The sequence below is a fragment of the Bos taurus genome, chromosome Y (genome assembly GCF_002263795.3).
Source record: "Bos taurus isolate L1 Dominette 01449 registration number 42190680 breed Hereford chromosome Y, ARS-UCD2.0, whole genome shotgun sequence".
NCBI classification, from domain to species: domain Eukaryota; kingdom Metazoa; phylum Chordata; class Mammalia; order Artiodactyla; family Bovidae; genus Bos; species Bos taurus.
Window position 1 is genome coordinate 13,065,786 of NC_082638.1, and position 21,691 is coordinate 13,087,476.

General features: G+C 44.7%; 1 pseudogene; it reads right to left on the minus strand.

Annotated features, from left to right (window-relative positions):
* Positions 1-744: 744 nt before the first annotated feature.
* LOC132344427 (zinc finger protein 280B-like) overlaps positions 745-21,691 on the minus strand; it is a 39,117-nt pseudogene continuing 18,170 nt past the window's right edge.

Sequence of the window (21,691 nt, forward strand, 5' to 3'; positions counted from 1 at the left end):
GCCCAGGGTCCAAGATGGAGGCTTTGCATCTGCTGAATCCACTGGGGAAAATGCTCCATTCCATGGTCTGGGTGGGGTTAGCAGCGAGGGTCCCTTGGACGAAGGTTCCCTCCAGCGGTGCTCACTCCTGGACACCTAGTTCATCATATACAAAGGATGCCCCTTGTATATGATGACAGATGGAATGGCCTCAGAACTAAGTGAGGAGGTGGATGCCCTGGAAATGAGAATCACAGGGAGTGGGTAAATGGTGCCCTGAACTCCTGTAGCCAATCCTTGCCTATCAGAGAGCATCTATAGGCCCCACTCACACTCAGGCCCTTTTATTTAACCACTAACAGGAGAGTCATTTTTTTTAAAGGGGAGAATCATTGTCACAGATCACAGAGGACACCAAATGATTGACACTGAAGTTCCCTTTGTTTCTTTGGAACAATCCAATACAGGGGTAATGACATCATCAACCTCCCAAGCCCAAAACTCCCCCTCCAAAATTCAGATTCACATTTCTAACTTTGTAGGAACACATCTCTCCAAAAATCCCACCAACCCCTGCCCCAGCCTACTGTAAATCACCTTTCCTTTTCCCGCATGCACTGAACAATTGTCTGAAACTGTCATTTGTGTTCCTTCTAGATGCACTGAGGCCTGGGTGGCAGTGTCCCAGTGCCGGGGACAGAGCCTGCAACTCGTGAGCTGGGCTAGGCAGGCATGTAGTAGGGGCAACAGGATAGGCTCAGTGTCTTAGAAGATCTGGTCACCGCAGTGTGGACAGGGGTTGGTGCTGAACCAGACCATGCTAGGCTGCCCAGACTCACACAGCAGCTGCTTGAGCCAGGTGTGCAGCTGAGCCAGGAGGCCAAGGTGCAGGGTGCTGCACACATCCTCATAGCTCTCCAGGGCTGCAGGGTACAGCACGTGGCTCAGCTTGCTCAGCCCCATGGTGTGGTGCAGTAGGCTCTCCAGCACGGCCATGGAGATGGGGTTGCCGCAGAAGCTGAAGGTGGTGAACTAGGAGCAGCGGCTCAGGGAGGGCAGGAGGGCACTGAACTGGGTGTCCATGATGCTGCACTCGTCCAGGTCCAGGTCCTGAAGGGTGGCTGAGGTCCTCTCGATCAGGACCTGCAGGGGCTCCAAGCTGAGGCTGGTCAGATTGACCCCTCCAAAGCCCAGGTCCTTCAGCAGGCTGACACTTGGGCACTATGACAGGTATGTCAGGTCTCACTCTGATATCAGGCAGTTGGTGATTATCGACAGGGTCTCCAGAGGGATCTTCAGGAACCTGGGGAGAAACAGGGCAGTCAGTCCCAGGGGCAGAGGTGGCAGGTGGCGGGAGGTGGTGAGGAGAGGTCTGTTTTACTAGAAAACAGGGTATCGCTGGCCTCTCACCTTCTTGACAGGAAGGTAGGGGGTCTTCCGGCCACAAGGTTATGCTTATATGGGTATGACCTCCCCCTGCACAAAATGATAAACTATCTTCAATGTAGGAAACAAACAGTAAACAAATGTTATTTGCCTATATCAGCTTACTAGTATTTGGTTAGCAGGAATTAAGATGTTTTTACAGGACACGGCTAGTTGAATTCAATGGTAGGATGGATGCAGTGGACACGGCTGGTGGGTCCCAGCAGTTACAGACGATCCTTGGGTGAATATTCCCCAGATATTCAGGGGCCACAAACCGTCCATCACCACCTACAATTCTTTCTTTCTTCTTCTTTTTCTTTCTTTCTTTCTTCTGTTTTCTCAGTGAACATATTTATTCATAATGTTTGGAGTTTGCAGCTGCCAAAAAGGGAATCAATGCAACTCATTCATACAGACAGACTAGGCTGCATCATCTCAGCTTTTGTCACTGTGTTCAAGGCAGAGCGATAACCTGTTACTGAGGATTTCCTATGTATTCAGAAGTCTTAGAGGAAAATAATAATTGTAATTTGGACTTAGAGAGATTGGAGCCACTTCAACAATGATGCTCATTTGACTTTTTCTCTTCTCTGGACTGCTTAGGAGCTGAAGTTTCCCCTCCTGATCCCTCCTTGTCATCTCCAGAATCACCCACTTCCCACAGCTCACCTGGAGCCTAAAACAGCTCAGGACAGAAGCGGCAGGTGGGAGGGAGAGACAGAGCTTCAGACTGCAAAACTCACACCTGATGGACCAATGTCCTCCTCGCTTAGTTATCTGTCATCACCTCAGCTAAGACATCACTCTCCCAGAAAGAATTCCCAAAGGCATCACACCTGACCCCCACTATGGGGACTCCCAGCAGGAAGTCCCCTTTCACAGCATCTAACCTAGGCCACGCCTCTGACCCTAACTAGGGAGGTGACCTGACAAGATGCCCAGGGACAGAGCGGCAGCATCGTGAGGACTTCCGAGTGGCCGGGCCCCCCTGGCAATGTCCCCAGGGGGCACAGAGTAGAAGCCCCGATGGTAACAAAATGAGAGAGGCCCATTCTGGTCTGCAGGGCTGGCACCACGCCTTACCTGAGCACCTGGTGCAGGCGGCCATTGAGGAAGGAGATGGAGTCCAGGTAGAGCTCCTGCAAGTGGGACAAGTTCAGGAACTGGCCATGAGCTGGCCAACACAGTGCTCCCCCTGGTTGGGAGCAGTGTGCGGCAACACATGGATGTGCCAGAGCAGCAGCCAGCACAGGTTGCCCATCCGGCCCAGGTGAGGCACGAACCTGCCCAGCATGGCCAGCTTCCAGGTGCAGTTCACCTCTAGGTCCTGGATGGAGTCCAGCTGCACCAACTTCAGGATCCCCCTGATGCTCTGCATGGGCCTGGTGAAGATCCTCAGCTTCTGGTAGCCCAGGTGCAGCAGGCTCCTCCTCTGTTTGGCCTTCTTCAGCAGATGGCAGAGGGTCTGGTCCAGGGTATCCTCCTTGAGGCACAGGTCGACCAGCACCTACACAGGGGCCCGCGCAAGCTTCAGCCCCGCCTGCACTTCTGCCCTGCACCTGTTCTGCATGGGCTGGGCTGGCTCGGGCTCCAGCAGTGAGCAAACGCTGGCCATGATGCTGGACCACATGGTCCAGAAGTCCTAGTGGGAGTTCCGGTGCAAGTCCAGCGCCTGAAGCTTCCACCACCTGCAGGGCCACAGGGGACATGCTGAGTTGTGCAGAGGCCAATGGGCACCAGGACCCTGAGAGGGCTCTGCATTCCACACACCACAGCTCTTCCGGCTTCAGGAGCCCCTTTGTTTCCCACTTTAAGGGACACTGGAGGGGGCACATGCCTTTTGTCCCCTCTGCCCCTCAACTAGTCCTATACACCCGAACGCCTGTTCCCAGGTGACCCCTCATCCTCCTGCCCTGGCTGCATCTTGCTCACACCCCCAGGCCCCACCAGTCTGCCAGGTCGACCTCACCTGGGGCAGACCTCCTGAGCAAGCAGGACATCCAGGCTGTCGAGTGCAGCCTGGAAGGTCTCCAGATGAGGCTGATGGTCCTTCATCAAGGTCTCCAGTGGGAGGCAGGGGAAGGGCCAGACCCATGCCATCGAATTCAGGGCCTGGGTATGCCTCCTGGCAAAGGCCACCATAAACAGCAGCAGGAAGAGCTCTATGGGCAGCTCCTCCAGGGCCACGATGGCCAAGGCCTCCTTCTGCAGCAGGCTCTGGTCCACCAGCTCTAGCAGTTCGGTTGGGGCCTGGATGCCCATCCTGAAGAACCTACTCTGGAATGAGTCCTGGGGGGATGTCAGAGAGCAAGGGAAGGGGGTGGTTCTTCTCTGGCCAAGAATCCTGGGAGACCCTGCTGTCCCTCCACCCTAGGGGAACCCAAGGCAGGGTCAGAGATATCCTCTGGCCACAAAGTCACAGCTTTGGCCCCACTGGTACAAGGACAAGCATCTCTCCAGGAAGCAACAAAGTGACAAGGTGACATCTTGCCCCATCCCATATCTACTGGCTGCTGCGTTTAATCCCAGCCCTGCTGGCCGGTAGATATCTAGGAGTCTGACAGCTGACCCCACTCTCTTCAGAGAAAGCTTCTGATTGTTACTCAAGGGCTGCAAACCGGAATAAGGAATTTAGCCCAACATAACCTGTCTCTAAACTCCAACCAATAACTCATGTAATGGGTGCTGTTATGTCACTTAATAAAAAGATGTACCTCTCACTGTGTGTCTCTTCTACAAATGTTCTTACCATTTGGTTCAATGGAGCAAAGAGCTCACATTCAGAGCAAATCCACCACTATTTTGGCAAAACTAATACAATTATGTAAAGTTTAAAAATAAAATAAAATTAAAAAAAATAAACTATTCTACAGATTTCTTTTTGTATTCCATGGAATTAAAAAACAATTTTTAGCTTTTAAAACAAAAAGAAACCCCCAAAACCCTTTAAGCTAGTAAAATCACAAAACTATAAAATGATATGAACTATAATCACTGGTAACAAACTAAAATGTAAAATGTCACCCAAAAATTCCTCTTAATTAGATGCCTTTCATTAAATCAATTCCAGGAACTTTCCTGGCAGTTCAGTGAGGAGGACTCTGTGCATTCACTGCAGGGGCACGAGGTATATCCCCATCAGGGAACTATGATCCCAGATGCTGTTCAGTGTGACCCCATCCCCTCACTCTCACCCCACCCTACCCATCCCCACTCTGTGCCCCCCACCCCTGACAAATTCTATTTGATTAAGAAATATTGTAGCAGTCTGTACAAGTGGTGAAAATCAGAGAAGAAACCAAACTGTCTGGGATAAAGGTAAAACTTCATGTAGAAGCAAAGCATGCAATTGCCAACTTGATGGAAAGGCAAGAAACTTCTCGACAGGATCGTGGCCTGTGTGGCCTGTGCCATGAAGACCCCAGCAGGTACAGCTGTCAGAGCCCGAGGCTCCAGCATGGAGCAGTGTGCTCAGGCCTGAGTCCCTCTTCTCCTTCCAGGACACACTTTTCAGATCCTGGCTGAAATTTCCATTTCTGGCTAAAGTGCTATCTTATTACTAGATCTCCATCCATCTGAAGCTGAGTGGGTTTTTTTTACTTTCTCACTACATACAACTGATGGATGCACCAGAGCAGTAGCCAGCACAGGTTGCCCATCCGGCCCAGGTGCAGCATAAATCTGCCCAGCGTGGCCAGTTTCCAGGTGCAGTTCACCTCTAGGTCCTGGACGGAGTCCAGCTGCACCAACTTCAGGATCCCCCTGATGCTCTGCATGGGCCTGGCGAAGATCCTCAGCTTCTGGCAGCACAGGTGCAGAGGCTCCTCCTCTGTTTGGCCTTCTTAAGCAGGTAGCAGAGGGTCTGGTCCAGGGTATCCTCCTTGAGGCACAGGTCAACCAGCACCTACACAGGGGCCCGCGCAAGCTTCAGCCCCGCCTGCGCCTCTGCCCTGCACCTGTTCTGCATGGGCTGGGCTGGCTTGGGCTCCAGCAGCGAGCAAACACCGGCCGTGATGCCAGACCACATGGTCCAGAAGTCGTGGTGGGAGTTCCGGTGCAAGTCCAGCACCTGAAGCTTCCACCGCCCGCAGGGCTGCGGGGGACATGCTGAGCTGTGCAGAGGCCTACGGGCACCAGGACCCCGCGAGGGCTCTGCACTCCACACACCACAGCTCCTCCGGCTTCAGGAGCCCCCTTATTCCCCACTTTAAGGGACACTGGAGGGGGCACATGCCTTTTGTCCCCTCTGCCCCTCCACCAGTCCTGTATACCCGAACGCCTGTTCCCAGGTGACCCCTCATCCTCCTGCCCTGGCTGCATCTTGCTCACACCCCCAGGCCCCACCAGTCTGCCAGGTCGACCTCACCTGGGGTGGACCTCCTGAGCAAGCAGGACATCCAGGCCGTCTAGTGCAGCACTGAAAGAGTCACACACACACACTGAAAGAGAGAAACACACACACAGCAACACAAACAGACAGAGTGAGACACACACACACACATAGAGAGAGACACACACTGATAGACACACAAACTGTGAGAGAGATACACACACACGCGCACTGAGAGAGATGCACACAAGGAGAGAGGGACCCTTACACTCTGATAGACACACACACATACTCAGACACACACAGACACACACTGAGAGAAACACACACACACACTGAGACAGACAGACATACTGAGAGAGACCATACACACACACAGTCGCACAAACAGTGGGAGAGAGACACACACATACCATGAGAGACACACACACACAGACACACACAATGAGAGAGAGGAACACACAATGAGACAGCCAGGCTAGCAGCCTGAGAGACCCACGCACACTGAGACACACACACACTGAATTGGATGGAAACACAGATAGTGACACAGTCTGAGAGAGAGACCCACACACTGAGAAAGACACACAGATACACACATACAGAGAGAAACACAACACACACTGAGAGACACACACACACACTGATATACACAAACACACAATGTGAGAGAGACATGCACACTGAGAGAAACACACTGAGAGAGAGGAACACACAGTGAGAGATACACAATGACACAAACTGAGAGAGATTCACACACTGAGAGTGAGACACACACACTGAGAGAGTCACACACACACAGAGTTACAGAAACAATGAAAAATACACATACAGAGAGTGAAACAGACACACTGAGAGACATAAACACACACTAAATGGGATGGAAACACTGAGAGAGTGACACATACCCTGAGAGAGAGACCCACACAGGGAGAGAGAGACACACACTGAAAGAAACAAGCACCCACACTGAGAGATAAACATACCCACTGAGGGAAACATACACAATGAGACACACACACACATTGAGAAAAACACACAGAGAGAAAACACACACAGACTGAGAGAGAGGCACACACACACTGAGAGTGAGACACAAACACTGAGACACACACACAGAGAGAGACACACATTCTGAGATACAGACACACACACTGAGAAAGAGATACATAGAGACACACACACTGAGAGAAAGACACACACACATGAAGAGAGAGAAACACACATTGAGAGAGAGGCACACACATGAGAAACACACACTGATAGAGAGACACACACACTGGAAGTGAGACAAACACACACTGAGAAAGAGACAAACACACACTGAGAAAGAGACACACAACTGAGAAAGACACGTACAAACTCAGAGAGAGAAACACACACACTGAGAGAAATTCACACTCTGAGAGACACCAGCACTCTGACAGTGATGCACACACCATAACAGAGACACACACACTGAGAGGCACACACACACACTGAGATACACAAACACATAATGTGAGAGAGACACCCACACTGAGAGACATACAATGTGACAGAGACACTCACACTGAGAGACACACACTGAGAGAGAGGAACACACACTGAGAGATAAAGACACACACTGAGAGACACACACACAATGAGAGACACACACACTAAGAGAGACAACACACACACAATGAGAGAGACACTAAAAGCATTGAGAGAGACACACACAGACATACTGAGAAATGCAAACAAACATACTGAGAGAGAGAAACACACACGGAGAGAGACACACACACACTGAGAGACACACACACCCACACACAGAGACACACATTGAGAAACACTGAGAGAGAAACATACAGACACACTGAGAGAGAAACATACACACCGAGAGAGAGACACACACACACTCTGAGAGACACACACATATATAGGGAGATACACACACACACTGAGAACACACACACACTGTGAGAGAGACACACACACGAGAGAAACACACTGAGCAAGACACACAGTGAGAGAAATTCACACAATGACAGTGACACACATACTGACAGACACACACAAACTGAAAGTGAGACAAACACACACTGAGAAAGAGACACACACACTGAGAAAGACACATACAAACTCAGAGAGAGAAATACACACTGAGAAATATTCACACACTGAGAGAGACACCAACACTGTGACAGTGACACACATACTGTAACAGAGACACACACATTCTGAGTCACACACACAGTGAGACAGACACACACACACTGAGAGACATCCCACACACAGAGAGACACACAGACACACACATTGAGAGACAGACATTCATAGACTGAGAGATAAACATACACACTGAAACACACCCAGACTGAGACACACACACAAACACACACAGAGAAACACATACACACACTGAGACACACACAGTGTGAGAGAGACACACACACTGAGAGATACACATACACGGAGATACCCACAAACACTGAGAGATACACACACGCACGCTGAGAGATAAACATACATGCTGAAAGAAAAACATACAATGAGATACACACACAGACAATGAGAGGCACACACACAATGAAAGACACACACAGACTGAGAGATACCAATGAACACACAGAAACACACAGAGAAAGACATATTCAGAAAGTCACACACACACACAGACACACACTCTGAGATACAAGCAGACACAAACCCTGAGAATGAGACACATAGAGCCACATGTGAGACACATAGACAGACGCACAAAGAAACACACACACCGAGAGAAAGACACCCACACATGAAGAGAGAGAAACATACATTGAGAGAGAGACACACACATACAGAGAGAGACACAACACACACTTAGAGACACACACACAGTGATATATTCCAACACACACTGTGAGAGAGACACACACACCGAGAGACACACATATTGCACTTATCTCACACGTAAGTAAAATAGTGCTCAAAATTTTCCAAGCCAGGCTTCAAGAGTACGTGAACCATGAACTTCCAGATGTTCAGGCTGGATTTAGAAAAGGCAGAAGAACCAGAGATCAAAATGTCAACATCTGTTTGATCACCAAAAAGCAAGAGAATTCCAGAAAAACATCTAATTCTGCTTTATTGACTGTGCCAAAGACTTTGTGTGGATCACAACTAACTGTGGAAAATTCTTTGAGATGGGAATACCAGGCTGACTGACCTGCCTCTTGAGAAATCTACATGCAGGTCAGCAATCAACAGGTAGAACTAGACATGGAATACACTGATTCCAAAGAGGGAAAGGACTACATCAAGGCTGTATATTGTCACCCTGTTATTTAATATATATGCAGGGTACATCATGAGAAACGCAGGGCTGGAGGAAGCACAAGCTGGAATCACGATTGCTGGGAGAAATAACAATAACTTCAGACATGCAGATGACACCACCCTTATGGCAGAAGGCAAAGAAGAACAAAAGAGCCTCTTCACTGGGACGACCCAGAGGGATGGTATGGGGACGGAGGAGGGAGGAGGGTTCAGGATGGGGAACACATGTATACCTGTGGCAGATTCATTTTGATATTTGGCAAAACGAATACAATTATGTAAAGTTTAAAAATAAAATAAAAATTAAAAAAAAAAGAAAAAGGAAAAAAAAAAGAAAGTGCAAGAGGAGAGTAAAACAGTTAGCTTAAGGCTCTACATTCAGAAAACCAAGATTATGGCATCTGGTGCCATCATTTAGTGGCAAATAGATGGGGAAATGGTGGAAACAGTGACAGATTTTATTTTTTAGGCTCCAAAATCACTGCAGATGGTGAGCGAAGCCATGAAATGAAAAAAATGCTTACTGTTTGCAGAAAAGGTATGACCAACATATATTAAAATTCTAGACAGCACATTAAAAAGAAGAGACATTACTTTGTCAACAAAGATCCATGTAGTCAAAGCTATGGTTTTTCTAGTAGTCATGTATGGATGTGATAGTTGGATTACAAAGAAAGCTGAGTGCTGAAGAATTGATGCTTTTGAACTGTGGTGTTGGAGAAGACTTTTGAGAGTCTTGGACTGCATGGAGATCCAACCACTCCATTCTAAAGGAAATCAATTCTGAATATTCTTTGGAAGAACTGATTCTGAAGCTGAAACTCCAATACTTTAGCCACCTGGTGTGAAGAACTGATTCATTTCAATAGACCCTGATGCTATTCAATAGACCCACAATTAACATGAGTTTGAGTAGACTCTGGGAGTTGGTGATGGACAGGGAGGCCAAATGCGCTGCAGTCCATGGGGTCGCAAAGAGTTGGACAAGACTGAATGACTGAACTAGCTGACTGAGGAGAACTGAGCTAATGATAGCTATCCTAAGGAGGAGATAGCTATCCTATCCTATCCTAAGGATAGCTATCCTAAGGAGGAGAGTTGAACTATGGAGAACTAAGATAAGGAGAGCTAAGCTAATGAAAGGAGAGCTGTGTTAAGAAAATCTAAGCTAAGGAGAGCTGAGCTAATGAGAGCTATCCTAAGGAGGGCTCTGCTAAGGACAGCTTGGAGGGCTGAGCTTAGGAGAGCTAAACTAAGGAGAGCTAAGCTAAGCAGACCTGCGGACAGCTGAGCTAAGGACAGCTAAGCTAAAGGGAGTTAAGCTAAGGAAGGCTGAGCTAAGGAGAGTGAGAAGACACCAGGTTTGGTAGCTTCTCTGGCTCATTCTACTCTAATGTACAACCAAGCATGACAAAAACACTAAGACAACAGTAGCCATCCTAAAAGAGGGCATATACCTTGCAGCATGGAGGCTTTTCTCTGTAACTACAGCCTTCAAACTATTGCTGATGTTCACCTGATATTCACAAGGCCACTGGACTCAACATGATATCTACCCTTCAACATGTCAGGAGTCACACATCAGAAATAATAATAATAATATTAAAAACAAACAAAGACGAAAACAAAATGGGGACACACTCAGGAAGTAAACGTCACCAGGTAAATACAACTCCAAGTGCTTTCAAAAACCAAAAACCCTATGACTTGTGTAAAAATCCCATGAATAGTACTCAACAGGGATTCTTATCAGAGATACAAAATCTAAACTGCCACAAGATGTCAAATCTGAGCACTGGAAAAGGCCTCCATGGAAAATGGTCCAGACCAGAAATGGTAGATTAACATTAGTGAGGGGCATCCTTTTATACTAGTGAGGGCATATCAATGTGAAGTGCCAGGAGCCGGCATATTGCATATTGAGTGCATATTGCATATTGAGTGCAGCACTTTCCACAGCATCATCTTTCAGGATCTGGAATAGCTCAACTGGAATTCTATCACTGCCGGGAGCCAGCCTGAGGAACTCCGCCCGTGGCAAAGGTCATGAGGAAGGAGGCTTGGCATACGCAAAGCCGGGATCAAGCCTCAGGAGTCCCCCTGGAAATTCTCGAGCATCTACCCCCAAAACCAGAGTCTGCCTACTTTCTGCTTTGTGCTTTCACCTATACCTCTGACTTTATGGCAGGCTGTCCCCCACTATCTCTCTCTGAAAAAAGAGTTAACTTATAGCTCCAGTTAATAAAGTTCCTGGGTGTGATGGTGTTTCAACCTACAAACTCCTTTGGAAGTCCTCTAGCCTGCCTCTGAATAGGTATTTCTGGCCACATGTGATTGCTCAGAGCTTCCCAACTGTGAGAGGCATGAGATGTTCTAAACTGTCTAAACACAGATTCCTTTGAGTAGTTAAAAGATTGATTAGAAATTGTATTGGTGAAGGGTTTTTCACTTGTTGGGCCAATGTTTGCTGCTAAGTCTCCATACTCCTTACCTACTGTGTCCTTGGCAGTGTATTGATTGATATAATGGGTGTATAGAAATGTAAGTAGTAGCCTCAATGTTTGTAACCTTGGACCCTTGAGTTAATTCTTTTCTTGATTGAGCCCACCTCACCTTTGCCCTATAGGAATGCAGCTTTGTCCAATGCTTTTTTGGAGGCTGGCGCCTGACTTTAGAATAATCACCTTTAGAGAAAAATAAGTTTTTTAAGATGTTAACAGGTCTCCTGGCCAGAAGATGATGTAAATCACCTGAACTTTTGCATATGATAAGTTTGAAAGCCTGGCTTCAATTAGGACCAGGAACTGCTGTCCTTGCATGACTCCACCCCTTCCCCCATTATCCTCTATGCACAACTTAAGGTATAAAACTACTTTGGAAAATAAAGTACGCCCCTTTTTGTTCACCGAAATTTGGTCTCCCAGTGTCATTCTTTCTTTCACCTTCTGGCTGAATTTTTCCTCTGAGGCGGGGAAGCTCGTCAAGCGTACTAATTTTGCCTGTGCTTCTAAAATCTGACCAGGGAGGCCTTAGTGTCTCCTCTCCTTCGGGAGAACAGGAGGATGCCTGCGGCCTTTGTAGGTGATGTTAATTCCCTGCTTTGGAATTTCATTCAGCCTCTTTTCTTCACTGAATTTTCCTACTGAGCTATCCTTATTTCAGCCGCTTGTCTCCACTGAATTTCCTCATTGAGCTATCCTTATTTCAGCCGCTTTTCTCCACTGAATTTCCTCACTGAGCTATCCTCATTCTATTACTCTTTATATCTTTGATAAATACTTAAATAAATAGGTCGCCTACACTGTCTCTCCTTTGAATACCCTGGATCAGCCGGGGCTGGTCCCCGGCAGGGAAGAGCCAGTATGAAAATCACCGTCCATATGACTTTACAGAAACAAAAGAGACAGTGTGACCAGGCCTCTCCACTCCTAGGATACTTCAGTAATACACAGATTTTGAAAGCCACATGCAAGAGAGCATGCACTGCAGCAGCATTCACAATGCCCAGAGATTAACGTAAAGAAAGTACACAGGATGCAGAGATGAATGGATCAAGGAATGGAATTCGGGTTCATGATGGAATATGACTCAGGCATTGAAACAAAGAAATAATGTCATTGTCAGAGGTACAGAAAATTGTGGTGATAATCAGAGTCAGTGAAGAAGGGCAGATGAGAGCTGTGTCACAGCATTTACCTTTCAAACAGGACAGACAATATTGCTGCCAGTGAGTACACACACTGAGGTAAAATGGGTTCCCATTAGTGCTGGGAACACCCTGATGCTTAGCAAAGGGGATGGGTGAGAGGAAGGCTTACACTGGTAGGCTGAAATTCATGGATTCCAAAAAATACCTGTCACATACATAATCTTCAGGGACCAACTTGGCAAGAGTGATGTACTATACAATTTCTGAGAGCAGGTCAGAGGAAATAACCACTGCTGAATGCCTCTGTGTACTGGTGTAAGGGAGCAAGCCTTGGAACAGCCACAACAAAGGCAAATCAAACAAGAAATATGAACAATAAATTTGTTGTTCAAGAAACAACAAACTCAAACTAGAAATATGAACTACAATAAAACTAAGAATGAAGTAGACACAAGCTTTAGGAGTGGGGGGCCGCGCTTCCTGTAGCTCATTCTACTCTCATTTACAAGCAGAAATTGCTCATACCTCTAAAGACGCAGTTACCATACTAACAAGAAGAGAGCCGCAGAAATGCTGCCGTCTGGTGGCCCGTTTCAGGAGCAGCAACCATAAACCTTAAGCTGATAGACACTGGTTATTCACAAGGCGACAAGGCTCTAAATGACACCTGCCCTTACAAAATGGCCAGGGGTAGCATGCTGAAATAAAAACAAGAACAAACCATATGATCAGAAAGGAAACTTAAACAGGTAAATAACAGTCAATGCTTAGAAAGAAGCCTCTGGAAATGGACCTCACTTGCTTTATTATCAGTGATATGAAAAATTAAACTGCAATGAAGCATCACTAGTGAGAAATGAAACAGGCCATTATCCAAAACTCTATAGACAAGAAAGAGTAGAGCAGTATTAGTAAAGGGGTCCTTTATATGCCTCTGGTGGTAGATAAGCAATCAGAACATTCATGGGCAAGACTGTCAAAGTGCCTTGGACTCAAAAAATGGGACAGATGATGTCATCTGGCAGTTCCAATCCTAGAAAATTTGAGAAACCAACAGACCATGGAAAACACATGCCCACACCCCCACCCCACAAACATGCACTGCAGCAGCATTCACAATGCCCAAGAGATGAAAGGAAAGAGAATCATTGGCTGCAAACGAAAAGAGAAATATATTGGACATAGGAACACAACAAAATATGACTCTGACATTATGAAACTGCAAAAAATGCCATTTTCAGGGATATGTGGAAATCTAGAGTGAATCACAGTAAGTAAATAAGGGCAGATTAAAGACAAATCACAACATATGCCTTCCAGAAGGGATTAAAAAAACATACTGATAGCGATGAGTACCCAAACAAAAGTGAAATGGACTTACATTCCTGGTAAGAATATTACAGTTAGCAAAGGGTGAGAGGCCAAAAGGTGAAGGCTGGAATAAAGTTATACCCACAAATACCTATGTAATTCATAATCCACATAGACCTTCTGTATCAAGAGACATGTACTCAGCAGATTCTAAAAGATAGCTCTGACAATAACGACAGTGAATACCTCCAGTTATCTGTTGAAAGGAAGGAGATACTGTTTCCCTGCAACAACTACACTGATGTAAAGGGTCTTAAATAAGAAATAAAGTTAGACTTAAAGATAAACCTCAAAGGCTAAAGAGACAAAAACTTTTGATGTCATCCTGTGCCTCATTCTACTCTCATTTACAACCAGGCCTGGGAGTTGGTGATGGAGAGGGAGGCCTGGCTTGCTGAGATTCAGGGGTCCCAAAGAGTCGAACACGACTGAGCGACAGAACTGAACTGAACTGGGATAACCTCCCAGGCTGCTGTTACCATAGTAACAAGAGGAGGGAATGAAAAAATGCTACCACCTTGTGGACATTTTCTCTAACAGCAACCTTAAACTGCTTGCTAATGACTGCACTATTCACAAGAGTGCTGAGCTCCAAAAGATACCCACCCTTAACAAATTTCCAGGGGTCACAGAGGGGAAAATTAATAAAGTAAACACAGGAGAAGTTAACAGGAAGAGGATATGAACAGGTAAACACAATTCCGTGTTTCTTTAAAAAAGCTCATGACAATTTGCACATAGGGTGAAGTCTAAGAGATACAGACATCTAAGATGTGAGGACATTATAACCTCTGCCTGAGCATGGAAAAAGGCAACTGTCAAATGCTGGATATGGCATCAATGGTAGAGTAACATTAGTACAGTGGATGCTTTAGGGTACTGGTGGAATGGATCTGGTAAGAGCCACTATGAGCATGACTAGAAGAGTACACGCCCATGAGAGAAAAATAAATAAATAAATAAAGAGGTAGAGACAGTGTGATTAATTAGATCCTCTCCTGCACTATTTCAGAAATGAATAGGTTTGGGCACCACACTCCCCAAACAGGGTCCTGGTGCACCATTCAAAACATCGAAGAGATTAAAGATAGCATACCTGGATAGAGCAATGGATAAAGAAGCATGATACAGATATAGAATTAATTTTGAATCAAGGATTGAAATATGAACATAGGCCATCTTAACAAATAGAGACAAATCCAGAGATCATCACACTGAGTGAAGGAAGGTCAATGCAAGAATCATCATGAGACGAAATGGAGAGGTGTGATACAAAAATTCAGAACAGTGAGCACCCACACAAAGGTGACATGGGCATCCAACCTGGAAAGAAGCTTATGGTCAGTGGAGGACCCTGCTTGATGGAAGAGATACATCTGGCACTTGGTATTAATTTCTTGCACAGATACATATAAAATACAGAATCCACATAAATCTACTTCAGCAAGTTTGTCAGCAAGACAAAACACATTCTAATAACATGTAGGTGAAAACAAGCACAGCTGAACATCTAGTATTCTCAGTGTCGTGGAACAATAATCTGTTCACATAAAACAAATGCATCCTTGTCAATCAACTTAAATAGAATACAAATTTTACTTAAAATCCAAGAGTGAGGAGACATCAGGTTTGGTGGCATCCTCTGGCTCATTCTACTCGAATGTATAGTCAAGCCTGACTAAAACTCTCAGGCAACAGAGGCCATCCTTATAGAGGACAGAATAAAGAAGCTTTGCAGCGTGGAGGCTGTTCTCTGTAACCACAGCCTGAAAACTATCACTGATGAACATCTGATATTCACAAGGCCTCTGGACTCAACATGATACCTACCCTTGAACACATCAGGAGTCACACACCCAAAATTAAGTAAATAAATAAACACACACACACAAATGAGACACTCCCAGGAAGAAAACATAAACAGGTAAACACAACTCAAGTGCTTTCAAATAGCAAAAAGCCCATGAACAGTACTCCTTAGGATTTATTACCAGAGATACAAAATCCAAATTGCCACGAGACATCAACTCTGAGTACTGGAAAAGGCCACCATGGAAAACGGACCAGACCAGACATAGTAGATTAACAATAGTCAGGGGTTCCTTTTATGGCTATCAGGAATATCAATGAGAGGAACCAGTATAAGAATCACTGTCCACTTGTCTTTATAGAAAAAACTTAGAAAGTATGACATGGCCTCTCCACTCCTAGTTCAGTTCAGTTCAGTCGCTCAGTTGTGTCCAACTCTTTGTGACCCCATGAACCATAGCACGCCAGGCCTCCCTGTCCATCACCATCTCCCGGAGTTCACCCAAACCCATGTCCATCGAGTCAGTGATGCCATCCAAAAATCTCATCCTCTGACATCCCCTTCTCCTCCTGCCCTCAGTCTTTCCCAGCATCAGGGTCTTTTCAAATGAGTCAGCTCTTCGCATCAGGTGGCCAAAATATTGGAGTTTCAGCTTCAACATCAGTCCCTCCAGTGAATACCCAGGACTAATCACCTTTAGGATGGACTGGTTGGATCTCTTGGCAGTCCAAGGGACTCTCAAGAGTCTTCTCCGACACCACAGTTCAAAGGCATCAATTCTTCCTGGCTCAGCTTTCTTTACAGTCCAACTCTTACATCCATACATGACTACTGGAAAAACTATAGCCTTGACTAGATGGCCCTTTGTTGGCAAAGTAATGTCTCTGCTTAATATGCTGTCTATGTGGGTCATAACTTTCCTTCCAAGGAACAAGTGTCTTTTAATTTCATGGCTGCAATCACCATCTGTGGTGATTTTGGAGCCCAGAAAAATAGTCAGGTACTGTTTCCAATGTTTCCCCATCTATTTGCCACGAAGTGATGGGACCAGATGCCATGAGCTTCGTTTTCTGAATGTTGAGCTTTAAGCCAACTTTTTTTCACTCTCTTCTTTCACTTTCATCAAGAGGCTTTTTAATTTCTCTTCACTTTCTGCCATAAGGGTGGTGTCATTTGCATATCTGAAGTTATTGATATTTCTCCTGGCAATCTTGATTCCGGCTTGTGCTTCCTCCTTCCTTGCGTTTCTCATGATGTACTTTGCATATAAGTTAAGTAAGCAGGGTAACAATATACAGCCTTAATGTATTCCTTTTCCTATTTGGAACCAGTCTGTTGTTTCATGTCCAGTTCTAACTGTTGCTTTCTGACCTGTATACAGATTTCTCAAGAGGCAGGTCAGGTGGTCTGGTATTCCACTCCTAGGATACTTCAGAAAGACACAGGTTTTGAAAACCACATTCAAGAGAGCATGCACTGCAGCAGCATTCCCAATGTCCAGAGATGAAAGTAAACAAAGTACACAATGAGGAAGAGATGAATGGATCAAGGAATGGGATTCGGGTTCATGAAGAAATATGATTCACACATTGAAACAAGGAAATAATGTCCTCAGAGGTACAGATAAGTGATAACCAGAATCAGTGAAGAAGGGAAGATGAGAGATGTGTTATAGGATTTACCTTTTAAATGGGACAGACAAGATTGCTGAGAGTGAGTACTCCGACCAAGGTAAAATGGACACCCAGTGATGGGAACTCCCTGATGCTTAGCAAAGCGGGTATGTGAGAGGAAGACTTACATTGGTAGGCTGAAATTCATGGATTCCCAAAAATACCTGTCAAATATATAATCCACAGGGGCTGATTTAGCAAGAGTGATATACTACACACTTTCTGAGAGCAGGTCGGAGGAAATAACCATTGCTGAATGTCTGTGTATTGGTGTAAGGGAGCAGGAATCTGAATAATCTGTACAGCCACAACAAAGGCAACAATGTTCATCACCTTCCTCAAAAAAGAAATATGAACTACAATAAAACCGAGTAGGAAGGAGACACAGCATTCAGGGGCTTCCTCTATCTCATACTACTGTCATTTACAAGTGGAAATGCCACATACTTCTAAAGATGCAGTTACCATGGTAACAAGAGGAGAACCCGAAGAAATGCTGATGCCTTGTTGCCACGCTCAGGAAAAGCAACCTTAAACCTTGGGCTGATGGACACTGACTATAAACAAGGTGTCCAGGCTTTAATGACAACTACCCTTAGAAAATGGCCAGGGGTGGCACACCAAAAACAAAAACAAAAACAAAAAAACAACGGGCACAAACCGAATGATCAGGAAGGAAACATCAACAGGTAAATACTTAATCAATGCTTAGAAAGAAGCCTCTGGAAATGTGCTTCATTTGCTCTATTATCAGTGAATTGAAAAGTTAAACTGCAAGGCAATATCACTAATGAGCAACCAAAAAGGCCATTATCCAAAACTCTACAGACAAGAAAGAGTAGAGCAATGTTAGTAAAGGGGACCCCTGTATGCCACTGGTGGGAGGTAAGTGGTTAGCGACTTTATAAGCATGACTGTCAAAGTGCCTTGGAACCACAAAATGAGACAGATGATGTCATATGGCAGTTCCACTCCCAGAGGATTTGAGCAATCAACAGATCTTGGAAAACACACGACAACACTCCCACCTCTACAAACATGCCCTGCAACAGCATTCACAGTGCCCAAGCGATGAAAGGAAAGAGAATCGCTGGCTACAAACGAAAAGAGAAACATACGGGACATAGAGACACAATAAATATGACTCTGACATTATGATAATGCAAAAAAAAAAAAGCCATTTGCGGGCATATTCAGAAATCTAGAGCGAATCACAGTAAGTAAAGAAGGGAGGATTAAAGAGATATTACAAAATATGCCTTCCAGAGGGGATTAAAAAAACATATTGATGGAATGAGTACCCAAAGAAAAGTGAAATGGACTTAACACTCTTGGTAAGAAAATTACAGTTAGCAAAGGGTATTGGTGGGTGAGAGGCCAAAAGGTGAAGACTGGAATAAAGCTATAACCACAAATACCTATGCAATTCATAATCCACATGGACCTCCTGTATCAAGAGACATGTACTCAACAGATTCCAAAAGATATCTCTGACAATAACTACAGCTGAATTCCTCCACGTATTTGTGAAAATGAAGTTGGAACTGTTTCCATGCAATAACTACAATGGTGTTGATAGTCTTAAAACAATAAAGTTTCACCTAAAAAAAAAAAGATCATAGAGTAAACAACCAAAACTTTTGGTGACTACCTGTATCTCATTTTACTCTCATTTACAACCAGACTTGGGAATAACACAGAGGCTGCTGTATGAGCATGACTAGAAAAGTGCACTCCCATGAGAGAAAAATAAATAAAGAGGCAGAGACAGTATGATAAATCAGATCCTCTCCTGGAGTATTTCAGACATGAACAGATTTCCAACACCACCCACCCCAAACTAGGTCCTGCCACAAAATTCAGAACATCAAAGAAATGAAAGTTAAGATAGTACACGTGGATAGAGGAATGGATAAACAAGTACGATATAGGTCTGGAATGAAGTTTGAATCAAGGATTGAAATTTGAAAGTAGGCCCTCTTCACCGTTAGGGATAAATCCAGAGATCATCACACTGAATGAAGGAACATTTCAAGAAACATCATGGGATACAATGGAGTGGTGGGATACAGAAATCCACTGCAGTGAGCACCCACACAAATGTGACGTGGACATCCAATCTGGCAAGAAACTTATGGGCAGCTGAGGACCTTGGTGGATGAAAGGCATACATCTGGAACTTGGTATTAATTTCTTCCCACAGATACATGTTAAATACATAATCCATATAAACCTATTGCAGCAAGAGTGGTAGACAAAACAATTTTTAATAATATGTAGGGAAAAGCAAGCACAGCTGAATACATAAAGTAGTCTCAGTGTCTCAGAACAAGAATCTGTACACGTAAAACCAACTCATCCTTGTCTTCAACTTAAAGAGAATATGAACACTTAAATCAAAGATCCAAGAGTGAGGAAACATCAGGTTTGGTGGCATCTTCTAGCTCATTCTACTCTAATGTACTTCCAGGCCTGACAAAAACTCTCAGACATCACAGGCCATCCTAAAAGAGGAGCAAATAATAAAGCCTTGCAGCATGGGGGGTTTTCTCTGTAACAGCAGACTTAAAACTATCACTGATGGACATCTGATATACACAAGGTCCTATTGCTGGACTTGACATGACACCTACCCTTGAACATGACAGGAGTCACTCATCCAGAAAAAAAAAAAAAGTGAAAATGAAATCCAGGACACTCTCAGGAAGAAAACATCAACAGTTAAAAACAGCTCAAACTGCTTAAAACAAACAAACAAACAAACAAAAAAAAAAACCCAACAGAATCACTTAATATTTCCAAGGCTTCTGGACTTTAAAATGATATCTGTCTTTAGAGGAGAACATAGGAAAAACACTCTCCGATATACATCACAGCAGGATCCTCTATGACCCACCTTCCAGAATATTGGAAATAAAACCAAAAATAAACAAATGGGACTTAATTAAACTTAAAAGCTTCTGCAAAACAAAAGAAACTATAAGCAAGGTGAAAGGACAGCCTTCAGAATGGGAGAAAATAATAGCAAATGAAACAACTGACAAACAACTAATCTCAAAAGTATACAAGCAACTCCTGCAGCTCAATTCCAGAAAAATAAAACGACCCAATCAAAAAATGGGCCAAAAAACTAAATAGACATTTCTCCAAGGAAGACATACAGATGGCTAACAAACACATGAAAAGATGCTCAACATCACTCATTATTAGAGAAATGCAAGTCAAAACCATAATGAGGTACCATTTCACGCCAGTCAGAATGGCTGTGATCCAGAAGTCTACAAGCAATAAATGCTGGAGAGGGTGTGGAGAAAAGGGAACCCTTTTACGCTGTTGGTGGGAATGCAAACTAGTACAGCCACTATGGAGAACAGTGTGGAGATTCCTTTAAAAACTGGAAAGAGAACTGCCATACGACCCAGCAATCTCACTGCTGGCATACACACCCAGGAAACCAGAACTGAAAGAGACACGTGTACCCCAATGTTCTTCACAGCACTGTTTCTAATAGCCAGGACATGGAAGCAACCTAGATGTCCATCAGCAGATGAGTGGATAAGAAAGCTGTGGTACATATACACAATGGAGTATTACTCAGCCATTAAAAAGAATGCATTTGAATCAGTTCTAATGAGGTGGATGGAACTGGAGCCTATTATACAGAGTGAAGTAAGCCAGAAAGAAAAAAACACCAATACACTATACTAACACATATATAGGGAATTTAGAAAGATGGTAACCCTGTATGCGAGACAGTAAAAGAGACACAGATGTATAGAACAGTCTTTTGGACCCTGTGGGAGAGGGAGGGAGGGATGATTTGGGAGAATGGCATTAAAACATGTATAATATCATATAAGAAACGAATCTCCAGTCCAGGTTCGATGCAGGATACGGGAAGCTTGGGGCTGGTGCACTGGGATGACCCAGAGGGATGGTATGGGGAGGGAGGTGGGAGGGGGGATCAGGGTGGGGAACACGTGTACACCCGTAGTGGATGAATGTTGATGTATGGCAAAACCGCTACAATATTATGAAGTAAATGATAATAATAATAAAATAAATTAATTAAAAAAACAAAAAACAAAAAATTGCTAACTCTTTCGTGTGAATGAAAAATGTCAAATAGCGCACCGTATCTGGAAGAAAATACCAACAGGTAAATACAA